Source organism: Lonchura striata, chromosome 4 (assembly GCF_050655825.1).
Source record: "Lonchura striata isolate lonStrDom1 chromosome 4, ASM5065582v1, whole genome shotgun sequence".
NCBI lineage: Eukaryota > Metazoa > Chordata > Aves > Passeriformes > Estrildidae > Lonchura > Lonchura striata.
The window spans coordinates 6,814,168-6,833,584 of NC_140706.1; the positions used below are offsets into that span (position 1 = coordinate 6,814,168).

Genomic DNA, 19,417 nt, shown 5'->3' on the forward strand with positions numbered 1-19,417 from the left:
TGAAAATAAGTAATTTTTTAAACATGGGCTGAAAAAAGATTATGGAAAAGATATCTCCCTGTTGATTAGAATAACTGTTTTATCTGGTGATTTCAGAGATATCAATTACTATGTGGATGAGGAACATAATAATCTTCAAAGACTTCTCTGTGAATTTTTATGTCATTATGAATACTTCAAAAAGTTTCCTCAGAGTTCTATTCAGTCACTGAAATTGCTGCTTTTTTGCACAGGTACAAAAACAAAGAATTACAGTGCTCTTTTGGGGGGCAATTTATTATTTATCTATTTATTCTTATTTATTTTATTTTTGCCATGTTTCCTGAACTTGTAACTACTTCAGTGTAACGATCTATCATGAAAAACTGTTTTCCCAGCTCATAAAATTCACATTCTTCAGAGCTGGTAGCAGCTGTTTTGTAGCTGTCATACCACATAATACGAGTAAGGTCATTCCCTGTAGCAAACTCGTAAACCAAATTAGAGAATTTGATCCAGTGCCAAATTTTAAAAGACGAGATACCACGTTATGATGAACCATGGTGTCCAGAGTTTAATGTATTTCTTATTAAAATCAATGGGAAGTTTATTTCAACGAAGGTTGGATGGAGTTCTAATTACCTGTGGACAAATGCTCCCCATATGCCAGTTCCACTGCTAGTGCTGCTGTTGGTTACATGTCCTGACAATGTGCTCTTCTGTCCTGTGGCCAGTGAAACAATTAATTTCTATTGTCAACAATAAATTTAATTAAAATGAATTTTTATAATGAACACCAGATACTTCACCCTGATAATTTAGTTAGAGAGCAGTCTTGTTTCCAGTTCGACCACTGCAATTTTCCACATGTTTTAAGAGTGTAACTACCAGTGCTAATTGCACAATGACCAGTGACTCAAATTGTTTTCCAGACATGGCAAGATTATAACCACCCTGATTACAGCTCTCCTGACTCAAGAACAAGTTGCAAGGCCTTTTTCTACATCATGTTTCTTCTCTTGTCACTAACAGTAAAGAGTATTAAAAATCTTAGACTGAGCTATAGGTTCAAGTGTGGGTCTTCCTGCTGCTTTTAGTGTGGGATAAATGAAGATCTGAAAGGAATAAACACAGGAAATATACAGAAAATCAAAGAATTCAGGAAAATTTATCTCTTTTTGATGTTACTGTGGGAAATGATCACCTGGACTTTCTATTGGGTTGCAACTTTCTAGTAAATTATTTTTTATATCCATTTCATGTTCTGCTCTGATTTGTCCCATGTATCAATGTGTGTGTGTGCGTGCATGTTGCATAATGGCATATATGTTTCCCATCGTTTTTCTCCCAGCTGTTGTTTGATGGTTGATCTTTCCTCCCCCCAATGAATCATTGTCCTCTCTTTTCCATTTCTGTCTCTCTGCATTCAATTTGTCTTCTGTGTTGGGGGCCACTGCTGGCTGACAATCTGTGCTTGTGGTAACAGAGACACAGCTATTTCTGTTCCTCAGCCCTGCTGAGCCCGAGGATTTATGGGTGTGTGGGTATTTGGGTTTGGGCATTGGATTAGACCACTGAAGGAGCAGTTTGGGAGGTCAGGAATGCTGGGAACAGCTTTGTGTCAGCTCTGCTGAGCTCCAGTGCCTTATTTTCAGAGTCTCCCTTTTACCTCGCTCATAGATTTCCCAAATCTAGCTGTCGATGACATGAGACTCCACTATTTTAGGAGATGTACTTGCTCTGCCCAGTTCAGAGTAATCTTTCAGACACCTCCTTTTGTGTGCCTGTCTCCACACCAAGCAATGAGTGAAGGTGGTCTCTGCAAAATTTCACTCCAGGCTGAAATAGGCTTCACAATCAACAGAATTATGAGTGTTTGCACCAGGCAAGAATCTGCTCCATGTTCCTTCCAAATGTATAAGAATTATGAGTGTTGACAGCACAGTATGTCCATATGGAAATGATAAGCATTTATGAAGAAGAAAAAAAAAAAGGCTAAAAATTAAGACATTTTGATTCAAAAAGGAGTCAGGATAACTTCAAAAGCAGCTGCTCAGAACTTTAAAATTATTTCACCATCCATACTGTCTGAAGGAATAAAATGTGACTTCAACTACCATAAGGGATTACAAGGTGTGTTCTCCAAGAAAAAAACTTGTGAGACTTGTAATTAACAATAAGATATACAAATTAATCAGCAACTTCAATGTGGTACAATAATCAAACATCAGATACTCACAGAATCTGTGAGGTAGTTCCACTGAAAAAAAGGTGAATAAAACCTCAATGAACTGAAGATCACAATGCAGACTGTATTCAGTAGAGAATTTCAATTATTTGGCATCTTTGGTAAGGAAACTAGAATGTTGCTCCAATTGTCTAATAAAGGCAGCCAGTATGGTCCAGTCAGAGTGTAAAGTCCAATACCTTCTTTCTACAATTTTAAATCTCCTCTACTTTGAAAACAAACAGTATAAATCAAACATTTTTCCTTTCTGCCCTTCCTAGGGACAGTGATTCCACATCACTAATGTTTTGTCAGTGCACTTCACAGTATATACATTTTTTTTTGTAAAGAAAAGAATTTAGCTATTTTTTTGATAGCATTATCAACAGCACTGAAAATATGTCAAGTAAGCTGGAGTGAAGAATGTCTGTAAGATAAGGCTTGCATAGAGTAAACTAAATTAAACAAAGCAGAAAAGATTACATATGGTTCAAAGTAATGTTATTCTTCCTCTTAATCCTCAAATAGAGTCACTAAATTACACTTCCAGATTTAGTTATATTTACAAATGACTTAACAGTGCATTTAAAGAGGGGAAACTGGCTACAAATGGGGGCAAGCTCATAATTTAAGATTACAGTTGTGCCAGCACAGAGCAAATGCTTATTACTGGGATATTTTTGGTCATGGGGAATACTCTTTCCCTAAGAACTAATCCCAGAAAAACATATTTTTATTATATCTTCCAAATCTGGAATTCAGGCTGTATGTAAATATACAAGACAGAAGACCTTTCTTTTTTAAATGCTAGGAAATACAGAAACAGCTGAGATATGTTGAAGAATATTTCCTTTAAATCATTTGTATGAACAACACAAAACCAGAAATATATTTAAAAATATGCAAATAAGAATGAATAGGAAAGTATTGTATGAAAAACACAGCATTTTGCTGGAGGCTACATAAAATGACTTCTTTCCTCTCCTAAACATAGCACCTCTAAGTAGAAAAACAAAAAAGTTCAAAAGAAATTTACCAGTTTTGTTCCTTTATAACTGAAAACAGAAGATGCATTTTTTTTTTTAAGGATTGTATAATTTTTGACTTCAGATGCCCAGTTGCTCTCCTACATGTTCCCTCATCTTTTGATATCCATCATATTTTCAATATTTTCTTCCTCCAGAGTAATTTCATCTAACATCTGTCTCCTTTTTCTTGGTAGAGAACCACAGTGCAGACCTAGAATTTGGAAAAGGTGTCAAGAAATAAAGTCTCCAAAAACTCAGAGGCAGTACTGTGATTTACAGAAAATTAAACATAGTTAATTTTGGCAGGAGCTAAATAAAGGCTATGTCACACAGTGAACTGGGCAACTCTCATAATGACTTTGAAGGGCAGCTAGAATCCAGAGAGTTCAGCTTAGCCAAACACAAATTGTATTTTAGCAGGAATTTGGTGGGTAATGAATGAAAAATGGCAGCAGCAGCTGCTGTTGGAGGTCTGCTGGTATGAACCATGATCACTGGAAGTTACCCAGTTTTTTGAGGGTCTCTCCCCACCACATGCACTTTGCTAAGGAGGTACTGGCTGTAACACAGTGCACAAAATTATGTTCTTATATTTATAAAGTTAGAAAGATTCACCATCATATTGTGGTGCCTGAAGTCAGCCCCAAACAGATCCTTGCAGTGAGGTGGGAGAGGTCAGCAGGAGCTAAAACACTTGAAGGTTATTAACATTTATTCTCATAAATCATTTTACTGGCATTCTTTACTCACACAAGAAAAAAAAAAATGCCTTGTACTTCTGTGATTAATTTCTAACAAGTCTTACCATCAAGCAGCTTAAAAATGAGTAAATTTCATCTCTGTGAAGCAACAGTGAAATGAATGATGATTAAGTTGGAAATAGGACTGAGAGAGAGCACAGAAACCAGTCTCCTCCCCTAGCTGTCATTTAGGATTTCCCCCAGCATCCAACTCTGCAAGCTGAGACCAAAAGCAGCAAAAGTTCATTTCCTGAGTGTTACTGTTCAGGATTGTCCTCCAAAACTAACTTGGTAAGCTGAGCCTGCCTCTTCTGCTCAGAAACTCCAGTCTAAACCATCTCCCTTGTCCTTTTCAAAGATGAAAAGGACACATTTCTCCCTCTTTTTTATCTTTTTAATTGAATTTACACCTTTTTTCCTTTTTTTCTTTTTTTATCTGTTAATTAACATGCTGGAGATGATCCCTTGGTCTCCCCTCCTGCACTCAATGGGATGAGTCTGAACACAAAACCCAATCACACCAAACACAAGTCTCTACTACACGCTACTTTTGAGATGATAATCTGATGAGACGCTTAATCATTCTAGAACTCATGGAAACTTAAATAATTACAACATTTCTTTTAAAATGTCATAGTAATTTAAAAATCATCTGAGTATTCTTCACTATCTTTCACTTGCTTCTGGGTCTGCAGTAGAGACAACACATGAGAGATTAATCACAGAGATCTGGTATTTTGGGAAGATTTGTCTGGAAGCTTTTCACATCTTTACACCCTGCTCCCTCCAGAGTGGTTTAGCACTGGTTGCTCACACATTGCCCAGATTTAAATGTTGGCATTTCTTGCCTCCCATGGCCATTTTTGCTGCCAGACCAAGGAATTTGGTGCCCCAGCTGACATGTCAGTTTTTGGGTCTCTGAGAGCTGCAGATTTTTCCTTTCAGGCCAAGAGATAAAAGTAGGGTAGCCAGTATTTAAGCTCTCTGATTTAATGCCCCAAATCTAATAACCAGAAGCCTTTAACTCCACTCCATGGAAGATGCTGTCCTTGTTCAGCTGATTACAACCTCACGAAATCATAGAAGCAGGGATGATAAGATCTCCTCTGTGTTTAGGTCTGATCTTAGGATCACTTTCAGGTCCAGATTCATGGACTAGCCATTAAACAACCCCACAGCAGGCTGCCCAAATCCCCCTCCAGCCACATCAGCTCAGATGAATATCCTGCCATGCAGAGGAGCCTCCTCCACCTTGCAGGCACACCTTTCTTCATCACCTGCTCCTCACAAAATCCCCTGTTCTTCACTTTGAAATATTTTTTTCCTTCTCTTCTTCCCAAAAGGATGAGGAGACAGCCTGTGTATTATCACCACTAGAAGAGGGCTGGAAGGACATATTCTATGCCAATGTTCAGGAAAGAAGACTATTCCATAGGTTGCACAACACAGTAGAGAGAGGGAAGGGTGCTTGTGTTTCAGACTGGTCAAGGATACAGAACTAGCACTTGCACCTCCAATTCTTTTTGAAAAATTAAAAAAAAAAATTAAAAAATTTAAACAGAGGGTTCCCCAAAACTGCTATTTTAAAAGGACTATGGAGAGGTCTGGCTTCTCCAGCACTTTTATATGTATTGAAAAAGTGGGCACTAAAGGATCTATGCCAATTAAACTCAGAGGTGTTTCTGGAATTTCATTACTTGTATGGAAATACTTGCAGCCTCAAAAGCAGCCAGGGGAAGCAAAAGAGATCATTCTCCAGGTCTGTGTGTACATTTCATTTTTTGGTGGGTTTGTTCAGGAGGAAATTTCTTTATGCATGGCTCCCAAACAGCAGTGATTTTCTGGGCTCATTGTGTTGCAGAGGGAAGAAGTGAGTCAAAAACACCTCAGGACTTTCCCACAGGCATTGAATGACCTTGGGCAATTCACTGCAAGACCATTTGAAGATCTGATATTAAGCAGCAACACCCACTTTTACTAAAATAAATGAGATGCCTTTATGCTAGCATCTGGCAGGCTCCTCAGCATCCAATCTGAGGGCCTTTTTAATGAAGTGTGCTGGAGCCACAAGCCCAATTCTGCTTCCAAAAAGAAACAAGAAAGGAGGCCTCATCAGATGCCAGCATAACCTTTCAATTCCCTAAGTTCAGAATCATGAGGGTTTTTTCCTTGGTACTTCTCTTTTACCCTGTAAAACAGTGAGATCTTTTTACCCATCAGACACAACTTCGTTCAAACTTGACTCTCTGGAAAATTCAAAAACTTCCAGCTGCAGAGCCCCACCAAAGTTTATAGCTCAGCAATAATTGCAGCTATTAAAACACATATTTTGCTTAAGAATTTCAGTGTTTGGTGCTTCTACAAACAGCATTCACATAAGCAGACACAGTCAGTCATCCAGGAATGAGAAATGGAAATTTTGGAAATGGGCTTTTAGGCTGGAAGAAGGTTCAGGAAGAGGAATTCCTATTAGTGGAAAACAGACCCTGTGCATGACCTACACATTGAAAATTACCCCACAGAGATATTAAAAAGTTTAATTCAAATGTCACCACAGCTATCACAAAGGGAGAAATGGATGACCATAATTTATATGGTCCTCACCCTAATTTTCTAGTCTGTATTTTCTACTAATTACTCTAATTAGGAGGGCCACCAATGCATAGGCAATGGCTCAGCAGCAAAAGTACAATGTCCAAAACACTGAGTCACATTCCTATGCCCACACTCCTGCAGCTATCTCTTTTTAAGGATGCTCATTGCTAAACCAATACAGACAAATAAAATTACAGGCTGACAGAAGAAAAATATGAAATGCAAATGTGTCAGTCTTGAGAAAAGTTCAAGTACTCAAGGACAGTTGCAAGCCACAGAGAATTTTGCTCAAAATAATGTAATTATTGAATTTTAAACCATTAATTTCTTCCCATTCACACTGGAAATTTTTTCTCTCCTTATATTTTTTATGTGTCTTGTGATATTTGTGAGAATATTTATCTCAATTTACAGAAATCTGTGTTAGCAGTTTACTGTGCATTTCTGACCACAAAGGAGTGAGGGCTCCATCTTTTAATAGGTTTTCATTTTTCTCTCTTAGCAAAACACTTGCAAACTCCAACTATAAGCATTTACAAAGGAATATGAAACCTCATGGGAAATGGTCTATTTATTACTCCTATTTTGGAGTCTCACAATCAATCACTTCATCATGAAGTGATAGATAGATATTATCATTAGCAGTTGTTCTGCATTCATGCTAAACTAGCTCTCTTTATCTACTCTTTATCTTTGTTTAATTCCAGTATTCTGAACTGCACTGTCAACAAAATAATGCTTTTCCAATGATAAAATTGTTAAGTTTCACGTGACTGAAACTAATGAATTTTTAGAACTTGGTTTCTTCTCCTTGATGTAACCTTGAGTCTGAATTTTCATGGTTTATATTATGCAGTTTGGGTATAACACCCCTATAATTTCTTTCCTGCTTAGTACTTATCTTCTCAAAATTAATCCCATCTTAGAAAAGCTTTTTGTCTTAGAATGTCTGCAAATAAATCACTGTATTCTTAGATAATGGAAATTGTCAGTGATTAAATTCAATTTGATAGGGTATGAGTGAAATTCCTCTGACTAGTTATCAACCGTAACTTGATTTTAGGTTTGGATTTATCATTATATTTCCTACATTTACAGCTGCCTGTACTTTTCTTCAGTAGTTCTCCATATTTATTTTTGCAGATTGTTTTCTGCAGGCTCATGAATATATGGGTATTTGGCAGTGATTTTGTAACATATAATCAGAACTGAAAATTACAGTGATCCCATTTGTGCTATTATAACTGAAGAATGTGTCAGACTTTCCATTTTAAACCTTATACTCTAAAGAATCCATGACCAGTCTTTCTTTACTGCCAAATATTTCCGCAAAATTTTCAATAATAATAATGCTATTTATTAGTTTGAAATTTTTCTCAGGATTTCTGGCAGTAAGTTTGAGGAGATAGCTTCTGCTGCAATCAAAAAAAAAAAAAAACAAAACAAAACAACAAAAACAACAAAAAAAAACCCTAAAAAACCTCTAATTTCCTGTCTCTTTATTCAGTGACTCCATTTTAGCCAAAAAAAAAAAAAAAAAAGAAAAAGTTAGAGGGGTTTCTTTTTAAGGACCTGTAGTATTAATGCAGTAGTGGATAAGAGGGATTACTTGAGAATGACTGGAATTATTTCCTTTCATGGAAAACATAATATGTTCCTTCAAGATAGTGCCAAGATTTTTCTGCCAGAGGAACAAGAAAATGGATAAGAGAATCAGCTCCCTACTCTGGGCAGACTTATTTCTTTTTAAGGAAAATATCATCCAAATCAAACCAGACCTTCTCATGCTCCAGAGCATCCTCTGGACAAGAGGATTGTAGCTGTAAAATAAGAAAGTGCTTGGCTAGAACTGGGGCTAAGAGAAGGAACTTGAAGAACCAAGGTGAGACTGGCCAGGAGATACAGCAGCAGCTTCATTGACATTTCCCACTAAAAGTCAGGATCCTTGCTTTGTAACCCTTTACAACATCTCCAAATGTTCCAAATCTCCTTCTCTTCTCTTTCTGCCTTCAGCAGGAGGGAAAAAAAACCTGCACAAAGGGAAAATTTGGCCTTCCAGCTTCTCAAACCTATTGGCGAAATGGCAGACAATGGCAAAATTCCATCCTAGAAAAGAGTAGAGTGGGTGACTCCAAGTACTTCTCACCTCATCACTCAAATTTTACCTGTTCTGAATTTCCAGCTCTTTGTTCTGCCCAAGGCAGCATAATCAAATTTCCTTTGAGTTTCAGCTGCCGGTTCTACCGTCAGCTCCCGGGGGACCTTGGGCAAGTGGTAAGAGCCAGGTTTCCAGCAAAGCTGGGAAATTCCAGCACCCTCAGAGAGCAGTAAGACAGGTCAGCTTGCTGTGGTTTGGTGAGCTCAGCCCTCAAAGCTTTGGCTCTGGCTAAATTTAGGCTTTGAGGCTATCAGAGATGGCTCTCGAGCACAGAGAAGGAACAAATGCCAAGAAGCTTTGCCATGTCTTCACTGTCTCCATTTACAAAGAGGACATTGCAAGGCCTCAGACCTATGGGAATTGGTTGTGCTGTAGGAGGGATGTAGAAAATGCACTGTAGGAAGACAGACTCCAAGCTCCATTCTGGTGATGCAGAGCTCTTGGGTCTATAAATAAGTCAGAAATCTTCTGAGAACTGTCCTGGTTCTGAGGATCTCACTGTTTTCTGTCCACTAATGAATGGAAATCCTACAAAATGGAATTTTGCCTCCTGATGTTTGGACAAATCCAGTTCTGGTCCTACTTAGTGAGAAAGATTTCTTGCTTGGCGGGGGGGAGGGTGTTGCTGGTTAGTTTGCATAAAATGCTGAAGATTAGAAGAACTCAGATGTTGATGTACATAACTCATATATTTTACATAATTATTTAAAAGAAAATATTAGTTATGAAGACTGTGAGATAGCACATGCCTGTTTTTCCACTATGAAATACATCCTGTTGTCAGTATTTCCATTCACTCTCATTGCCTATAATCAAAGGCAGTGGGAATAAACTCTGGAAGTCTCACCTTTGGTGGATGAACTCCAAACCTCAGTATGGCATGTGTGACATGACACATATGGAATATTCATTGCCTTTGAACCAAAATCTGCAAGGAAGGGTTCTCTAGAGCTGCAGACAGAGAAGCTCCCAGCAAGTGGGAATGAGATCTGGAAGTAAAGAATGAGGAAACTTCAAAACCTCTCTCCTCTGCTCTTTGGGTGATTCCCTGGCTGCTGTGTTAGATCCTCAGCATCAAAGTGGCAGGTATTAAAAGCAACCTTAAATATTTGTATAAAAAACTGGACAAGGCAGCAAAAATCAAAAGTCCCTGCCTTAAAAGGCACTGCCCTGAAAAACTTTTCTCATATCTCCAAGACATCTGATGCTATTAAGTGAGCTCACATTGACTAAAACTCATTCATAGGGTCCTGCCAAGGCCATGTTGGACCTTCTACAACAGGTAACCTGTGCTTTAGACAGGGAAGAGGACTCAGTGGTGGGCTGGCACCACAGCACACTTTGTTGGAAGTTGGCTGGCTTAAAATAACATGGAGGAAGCTGCCTTCGGTGGTGAAGGAATATTTTTAAGAAGTTGTCTACAAAGCCATCACTGAATCACTGGTATCCCAGTGTATTGCATTCAGGGAGCAAACTAAAACCCCTGACTCCAGAGTACAGACCTACAGCTCTACCTCCCTGGCCTAAGAGCTCACTCCTGAATAAAGCAATGTAGTTGCAGGGGTCGCTTCTTACCCGCAAACTTTATATTGGAAACCCTCATGAATGTGGCCCAAGCTAAACAAAGAAAGTTCATAAGCTTTTGGGGGTAGCATATTCCATATTTTCCCTGCAGTTTATTGGCAAATTAATTCTAATGCATTCAAATTACATCATGAAGTGTAATGCAAAGATATTTCATGAAGGGTACCTTAATAGGGTGTGAAAACCTGATGAAGGGTAATTCAGAGGGAACTGCTTGGCCCATCTCCTATTTACTTGGAAACATTACTGCCTTAAAAACCCCTTAAAAATATTACTTATTTTTATGGCTCAAAACCCTTTAATTTGAAGATTTTTATGACTCCCTTACAATACACATCGATTTAAATAATGTTTTAAAGTAAAACGGATCATTTACTGCCAACTGTGCTTCAGGCATATCATTGATTAGTCCAAGTGTGATAAAACAACCTTGTTTTTATTCATACTTTAAGAGAATAATAAAACCTGCATACTCAAAAATACTGAAGCAATATCTTGGCCCAGAGCTATTTAACTATGAATTATTCACATGTAGTTTATTTTTTTTTCTTTTAAATTCATGAATCCCCAGAATGGTTTTGTAAAGTGTATCAGTGAAACCACGTTTCTAATTATTAAAGAGAGTGTGGAGGAATCAGAATGCATCATATATGTAAAGGGGTCATTTTTTATTTGTCTTCCTTTGCAAGCCTCTGTGAATCTCCTTTGAAATTAGTAATTCAATATTCTCACTATATTTTATTTTGTGGTCCATTGAGAGAGAATATAGAGAGAGCTATCTTTTTCAAATAACTTTTGCAAACAAACTTACCCATGCTGTAACACTGGAACTGCTTAAACATAGGGATATTTAGGGATTTCACAGAAAAATTACTGGAAGCCCACTGCCCAGAACTGGCCTGGAATGATCAAAGGAAATTACTGAAATAAAAAGGAATTTTTTTGCACCTTGGTAAGAAATGGTTCCTGTAACAGTGACAGGGTGTCTATCTGAATATCACTGCTGCAAGTGAGACTTTTTCCTTAACCATTGCAAAATGTCATGGCCAAAAATACCTTTTGTAGGTGAAAGAACCCAAACATTCATCTGACTCTTGCAATCTTTCCATCCTGTGTAACCTTACAATGCTTCCTGCTCACCATGGTCTGAACCCTAACAGTGGAAAGAATGAGACTGAGATAAAACTTTCTTCTTCCATCACTGAATTTCAGTAGATCAGCAAATCACTTCCTTTCAGTGCACCCCCAATCCCTACACAAACACACACACACACACACACAAGACTTTGTTTTTGTTTGGAGCATAAACTCTTCAGTCTACAAAACATTTTTCTCTGTATAGTACTCAGCATAATTCTGCACTTTCTGCACTTGCTAAATACTGAATTTTTTTCCTTATACAATCACAGAAGATGATACGGGTTGAAAGGACATCACCTAGCCCAAAAAAAGAGTTAAGAGCAGGTCCAGCTAGATCAGCCTATATAGAGACTTTTGAGTTTTGCATATAGGCAAAGCTGGTGTTTGCAAACATTTCTAGGTCTGTGCTCTTGAATAATCCACATCATGGTGAAACCCCTTCTCCTTTTCTCTTAACAGAATTTCTTCTCTTTCAGCTCAAGTCCATGGCCACAGGACTCCAGGTTTGTCCTCTCCATATTCTCAATTTGGTTGGAGCAAGATCTCCCTTTGCCAGTTCTGGCATGTTCTCCAGCCCCTTGACCATCCAGGTAAGATGAAGTTCTCAAGGTCTCCTGATATTTTACCTGAAGGTTTTCCTCTCCTTCAAATATATTTGTAACCAGGGCCTCAGCATTGAGTACAACTACCAGAGCTGCACACCGAGAATGCCGCTGTGTCCGTGTGGCTGCCACACCCACAGAATGCACCTTCAGCAGTAAAACAGAGGAAACAGAAAAATTAAGGGTTACTGAAAGAAGGGGCAAGCAGCAGACAGCAAGGAATGGCCTTAGATGCTGGTTGCCAGCTTGAAAGAAACACCTCCAGATAGCCAGAACAGATTAAATGATCCTGTGGGATGGAAACCCAAAACTATGGAGAATTGAAGATACTCAAACATCAACAATTCACTGGTCACAGGTGCCACTATATGCCGTCCAGTTTTACAAACAATAAAATTATAAACAAAAAAATATTACAAAAGGGCATTAGGAGACTGTATGGAGCTTCTAAAGGATCTATGCTGAGATTTGCAATACACACAGTTCTTTCTAGGACTTAAAAATTTATCTGAATGTTTGTTACTGAAGACACTTAAGAGTTTTCTAAGGCTGTAAAATGCCAAGAGACTCAGCAACAATGAAAAATGAGAAGAATCCAACCTTTTCACTTGGCTTCAAGGCCACATGGGGTTGCACTCTCCAGATGTATGTCATATTGGGCTTAGCACAAGATTAGCCTGGAAGAATTGTGTCTTTTCTCACTTTTACTCCACAGCCAGATGGGTTAGAGGACTTGTCTGAGATGGAGAAAGCTCACATTTAAGTTAAACTCTTCACTGCATGGCTCTCTTTCTAGGCTAAGGCAATTTTTCTGTACATGGCTACAAGCAAATGTCTGCAAGTCTGTGAAATGTCTGTAGGAAAGATTTAGAAGTATCAATGGGCAACAAAAATGTGTCTTCAAGATGCTAAGAGTAGAAGATTTAATTTGTTTTACATTCTCTTGGGAATCCAGTGCCAGGTGTTAATCTTTAAGCAGGCATTTGTCTCCTCACTACAGAATTGCATGTTTTGAAAAAAAATTCCGGCCCCTGATTTAACTCATCAAAATCTATGTGCCTCAAATTCTGTGTAGATTTAGTCCCAACACCATGATGTGAATTCTCTGCACAGTTTGAGGTAAACCAAGCCATGTGTTTGAATACTTTCACCAAGGGAGTCAAACAACAGAGGTATTCTCACCTCATTGACATTTTCCTAGTTTTATTTGGCTCATGAAGCATTAAAATGCTGAAATTGGAAAGCAAAAATGATTTTAAGCTGCTGAACATGATGAAAAACAATGCTTTCGAGTAGCATGATGAATTTGTTGGGGAGTGATTAGACATTAATAGCAGGTTTGTATACTTAATAAAGTTTGCATAGCCAATTTGCACTTTATAAAGTGCACTCCATTGTTCTGGAGTGTGGCCCTGATGTGGACTTTATGAAGCATGCAGGAGGCAGTACAGATTTTATGAAGTCCACATTGAGGATAAATATCAAATTAAATAGGAAAAGCACACCAAGCTTTGATATGTGGCTTGGAAACTCATGCCTGCCTGCAGAAGCTGTTGCTGAGGTCACCCTGGGGCACACAAATCCCTGCAAATTCCCACTGTAAAGGCAACCAAAGTATCCAAATGTGACTTCTGCCAACCACAGGCAAGGAGGCTGGGCACCTAAAGAGTGCAGTCTTGTGTTTGAAAATTAGACAAGTACATTCCTCCTTGGTATCTTGACCCCTTTTAATCTGGATCATGTTTTTATCTTCAGTGAGGGAACATTAATTCTGAATGCTTTTCTTTAAGTTTTAAATTGGACAAAATTTACTCTATCAGAAAGAAAACTCTGCTCAATGAAAGGCTACAGATGCTGGCTCCCAAAATCACACTAGTTAGGCAGGTTAGTTTTTCTTCCTTCTCCTCACACCTTCATGATCCCCTGTGGAAATCAACGTTTGCAACTCTCCATTTAAAATACTACAAATGCTTTAAAGGCTTCTTGTAAATATAATCTAGATTGAGTTTGGTTTACATTGTAGATAGAGAATGAAACTTCCCTAATGAAAGTTCCCTTTTTTTTTTTTTTTTTTTTTTCTGTTTTAATTTCTTAATGCTTGGGTTGCCAGTGAAATACAGAAACCAGATGGTTTATTAAAAAACAGACACAAAAAATTATCAGCTCTAAACTTGCATGGACTTTTTTCCCTATTTAACAAGATTATAATCTAATCCCTATTGATTAGATTAACTCACTTTTGAGAAAACTGGCCATTCTAATTCATATTTTGATTGATCACTCCACAAAGCCTCTTAGTTTACAAATTAGTTATTTCAGAATTACAGTTTTAGTTGTCTTGCATGCAGCAGTTTAGCAGGGTTTGGGTTGTTATGCTGTGAACTCTGGAAAGGATCTTTTCCTTTATAACCCAAAAACTATTTCAAGTATGGCATTGCAATGCTGATGACACAATCTTTCCAACTACCAAGTCCATGAGCTAAGATGATTGATTTTATCTAGCTTAAATCAGTATGAAATTGATTAAATGACCTGGCAAATTCTGTCATTCAGCTTGAGAGAGACAAATCCAGCACAATGTTCCAACAGCTGCTTCATTGCTTGTCCATTACTTAACAACTGAAATACAGCAGTTTGTGTATGACTGGGCGAGGCACAGATATTGTTTTAGAGCATCATAATGAGTCTGTTAAATAGGTTTAGACTGAGGATATGAACAGAAACTCACTGTAATGTCATGTAGCAGGGTTTAAAGGGCTCATGATTGGCAGCATAACTGATTGTATTGACCAAAAGAGCCGAGGACATCTGGCTTTCTAGCCCTACAGCTGAAAGACCATATGTTATAAAAAATATAGTGTGAGAGAGGAAAAGACAGTTGCAGACTGATATAAAGGAGGAGCAGTCAAAGCTAACACAAGTCCAATCCTGTCACCAATGTTGCTACAACAAGGGTTGAGTGATGTAGGGCTGTTGGGCAATGCAGAAATGTTGTAGTGTAAACCAACACATCGTTCATCTGATGGCTGAATATCAGTAAAAACCTCAGGGATGCCTCTACTTCACCTCATGAGGAGAAGAAAAATAGTTTACAAGTGCCTACAACTTACCAGAAGTGTTTCATGTTTGTATCTTCAGTTGTTTCACCAAGCTTCAAGTGAGTATTGTGTAATTATTTAAGAACAAATAAGGGTATATTGTAATTTTCAACAGCAATCCCAGTTTTCCCTGCTTACAGCTCTGGAAACAATGCATCCATTCAAATTCATGGCAAGCCCTCCATTCACTCATAATTTACTGTTTGATGGCCTTTTTTCAAATGCTAATGTCAAAGTTGAGGTCATAAACACAAAATATTTTCCTTTGCTGTTCACAAAAAGGCATAGCAATTTTATAAGCCCTTCTTACAGTATGGGCTGAAAAAAAAGCAAAACCTCCACTGGATTAGGAAAAAAAAAGTTATACATAAAATCAGAAGTGAATATGTTGCTTTACATAACACCAAGTGCTACAGGCTGGTGTATCTTTTGTTTTTTCCAATGACCAATGAAAAGGAAGATATATTGAAAATTGTGTTTGAAAATTGTCTCAAGAAATGAGGGAAGTAGAGATCTTTGCTCTCTCAAAGTCACAATAATACTTTCAAGGGCTAAAGAAACAAAATTCACACCAAGTTGGCTAGAATTTTGAAATGTGCTAACTCAGCATACTGCTGGAGTTTCTGCTGAATTGAGTACTTTTTATTCTTTGAAACAAACATCTGTGATTCAGTACGAAAGATTTTAGTGTAGTTAGGCAATACAAGATGGTTTTTAGAGGAAAACATCAGTATAAATGAATGCTTCTTACAAGCTCACACACTTTTAATTTTATTGAATAATAGATTTCTCTGCAGATTATTCCTACCAAAATAACAATCTTTTATACTATTAAGTGAAGTCAACTTAATTAGAGCAGGTAAAAGAGTATTTTTTTACTAATATATGGCATCAACCATTTTCAATTGGAATTTTTACACTAATTTATACTAAACTACAGCATTTGTGGATGTCAGTGGTTTAAGGTTATTTAATACACTGACTTGAAAGCTGCCAAGGCACAAAATGTAGTGCAGCCAAGCACTTCAGTAAAGTCACAAAATCATTCATTTCTATTGCTTGTTTCCACAGGTAAAGTTAATCTAAGTGGTACTAAACAAGAGCAAGGACGGGGTGGGGAGGAAAGCAAATTCATTTCAGAATCCTTAGGAAACGGATGTTATTTTCCACTTTCCAAGATAATTAGCAAATATGATCCCCAAGCCTGAATCTGTTTCAGTCTTGGACTTCTAATATTTTCCTAATCAAATTAGTCCCAACCACTAGCTATGTGTGGCATTTCACAGTTCTTCCTGCAGATTTCATAAAGGATTTTCTGCAATGTGGGCCTGAAATAAGACAACTGTTTTAATTTCAAGGAGCACAGGCTGTAAGCAGAACATACGGTCATTACTCCTTGCAATCCCAGACCCACCATCCTCAAGGAAGCATTAAAGTTCTCTAGATACTTGCAAAAGACCATTGCATAAGACTTAATTTAGTGTTCAGTAATAATTTTGTCACTGGGTTCCGATGATAAAGTGGATACAGATGTTCATTAGCAATGGGAACACAGGCAAACAATGAAGTATTCCAAGAAGCTGCTACAACTGAAAAGTCCAAGGCTGACCATCACGTGCTGCAGAGTCACAAACATCTCTCTTTAGACCAAAAAAAAAAAAAAAAAAGAAATCTGACCATTCCACAGGAGTCCAAACTAGATGTTCTCCTTCTGCTCATATGTTGTTAAGAGTAAGACCATTTTATACTGGATATCTTTAAGTATCAGTGGCCTAAGACAGGTCTAGAAGTGTCCAAAAGGCACACAGATGTGGCACTTGTGGATAATATTATTCTAAGCATGCAGCCTTCCAGCCAACAAGGCTCCTCCACATCTTTTCATACAAACAGGCTTCCCTACCACCCCTTTTCCCAAAAAATCTCCACTGGCTAAGAGGCAGGGATTCAGAGCCTGCCTTTGCTGGTCTTACTTCTGGCAGCAACAACAGGTAATGAGAAAGATTCCTCCTGGAGCCTTTTCCAGAGGTATTCTCTCTCCCAGCTTCCCAGTGGAGGAGGTAAGCACAAAGAGGATCATCTGCAGGGAGCGACAGCTTTGTCACGTCAAACATGCCAGGCTCTATCCCTGCCCTCTGGAGGGAATCATTCACATGAGAAGATTAGCCCAAAGGATTAGCATGCAGCCGGATTATCCACACACACGGCTCAGCCAACTAATAAATCAGCACCTTTATACATGTTTTGCCTTTTAACCTCCCGATTTCCAGACTTGTGGTATTCATCCCTTTGAGCATCCCCGTGTTTCGGGGGATGATGAACGCAGGACGAAAAGGAGCTTTTGGTCGTTCTGGCGTGTCTGAGCCATTTCTCATCAGCCACAAGATGTCAGTGTTGCTGAATGTTATTATTCTCACCTGCACAGAGGCATCGAGAGATGCCGGGGGCAGCTGCCAACACCGGGCTCTATGCAGTAAGTCTAACAAAAAATCCACGACAAATAACACACAACCAAGGGCAATAAAAATTTGCATAGCAAAGTGTGATTTGACCATAACAGTAATAAGTAAAAGCTGAACTACATGGCAATTGCTGCCACCTACTCCCAATCCTTTTGTCTCTTTACAAGCTCCAACTCATGAACACATGAGCATGGTAGATGGTCCTTGCACAGCAGCATCACCAGGAAAGCAGCAAGCAGAGATGCCACCAGAACTGTTTCATCATGAAACAATCCAGAAATGAGGCTGTCCACAAATCCTGGCTCTACCCACTCTCACTAAACGTGGTATCTGAAGTTAGAGAACATGCCAATAGCTATCTCCTTGTTTTACTCTTGGTATTTGCTTCCACACCCGTCTGGCTCTGGCAGCAAACTCTGCCCACATTGCTCTATCATGGAGATCTTTCCATGCCCAGACTTGTTTCCTCTCTGTATCACCTCCCCAATTGTATGAGTACACATTTTTATAAGGCAAAATCAGTTTCCTGGACTATCTGGTTTTAAAACACCCTTTTCTCACACCCTTTCCTCTTTCCAACCCTTCCCAAAAGGTCAAGGTCAGGCAGAAGGGAACTTTTGAACCAATATTGTTTTGGACTTAATGCATTGTGAAACTGCACCTCGGATTTCCTCTGAGGACTGACTGACCCATATGTTGATTATTTTTCTGCTTCCTTCTTGGTTGCAGGCAATTTGCTTCACCAAACACTGGCTTGACTTCCACTTCTAAATATAGTAAAATATGGGTACATTTAGCATGAGAATTCCTGTTTACATTGTTTGCTGCCATTCATGTCCTCTGAACTTGTTTACTTTTGGAATCACAGGAAACATGACTTTGGTGGGAGTGGAGACAGGACTGTTCACTGTGCAAAAAATTTTAGATGAACAGAGACAGATGAATTTATACTCGCTTGAAATTTAAAAAATATGCAGTGGCAACAGGGTTATTTCAGCTCACAAGTAGACAATTTGATAACATTTTTTCTGTCTCTACTTTCTTTTCACAATTGGAATCATAGAACAGTTTGGGTTGGAAGGGACTTCAATGATCATCTAGTTGCAACCTTGCTGCCACAGGCAGGGACATGAATTTATATCCCAGTAGCAATATACAAATATATCTCCATGAATACACCTCCCAATATGCAAATATATCTCATAAATCCAAATATTTGGATTATGGGGGGCATATTTAGGGGCAAAAGAAGATTTTTACCTAGTTCTTATAACTTTTTCCTGGCTATGCTCTCTTTTTCTTCCCAAAACAGTGCCTGTTCCTTGCAAAATAGTTCACATAGTTAAAGCCACAAAAACAAACCTCTGAGAAACTCTTTCCCACTTCCAAATCTTCCCTCCACTTGTGCTGGACACCTCAGCTAGGAAAATCCATCCCCAGTCTAATAAAACTCATTCTTCATAATGACAAGTCCTGACAGCTCCTCCCTGTTCCATTAAACATTCAGGCTGTAGAGACCATAAATCCCCGTATTTATCTCCGTCCCATCTTTGCATTGTGTTGAAGCTGGAGTCAGAGATGCTGTTTGCTTGGCACGTTCCTGCCTCCCTGTGAGTGACAGCAGGCACAAACACGCCAATATTCAGTTTCAGGTCGCTGGCGTGCCTGGCTGCTGGGCAGAGGCAGGGCTGGAGCACAGTGACCATTTGTCTGTGCTCTCCAGCTGCCTGCAAATCTGCTGCTTCCATGCCCAGAGTGGTAGAGTTGGCAGGAGTGCAGTGGGGAAATTCTCAGAAAAGCCTGATGG

General features: G+C 38.6%; 1 long non-coding RNA gene across 2 annotated transcripts in view; it reads right to left on the bottom strand.

The window, feature by feature from the left end:
* LOC146767510 (uncharacterized) overlaps positions 1-19,417 on the bottom strand; it is a 67,756-nt gene that overhangs the window by 30,589 nt on the left and 17,750 nt on the right. For both annotated transcript variants that reach the window (XR_014954637.1, XR_014954636.1), the window contains one exon: positions 622-703. This is a non-coding gene — a long non-coding RNA (uncharacterized LOC146767510). The remainder of the gene's footprint in view (positions 1-621; positions 704-19,417) is intronic.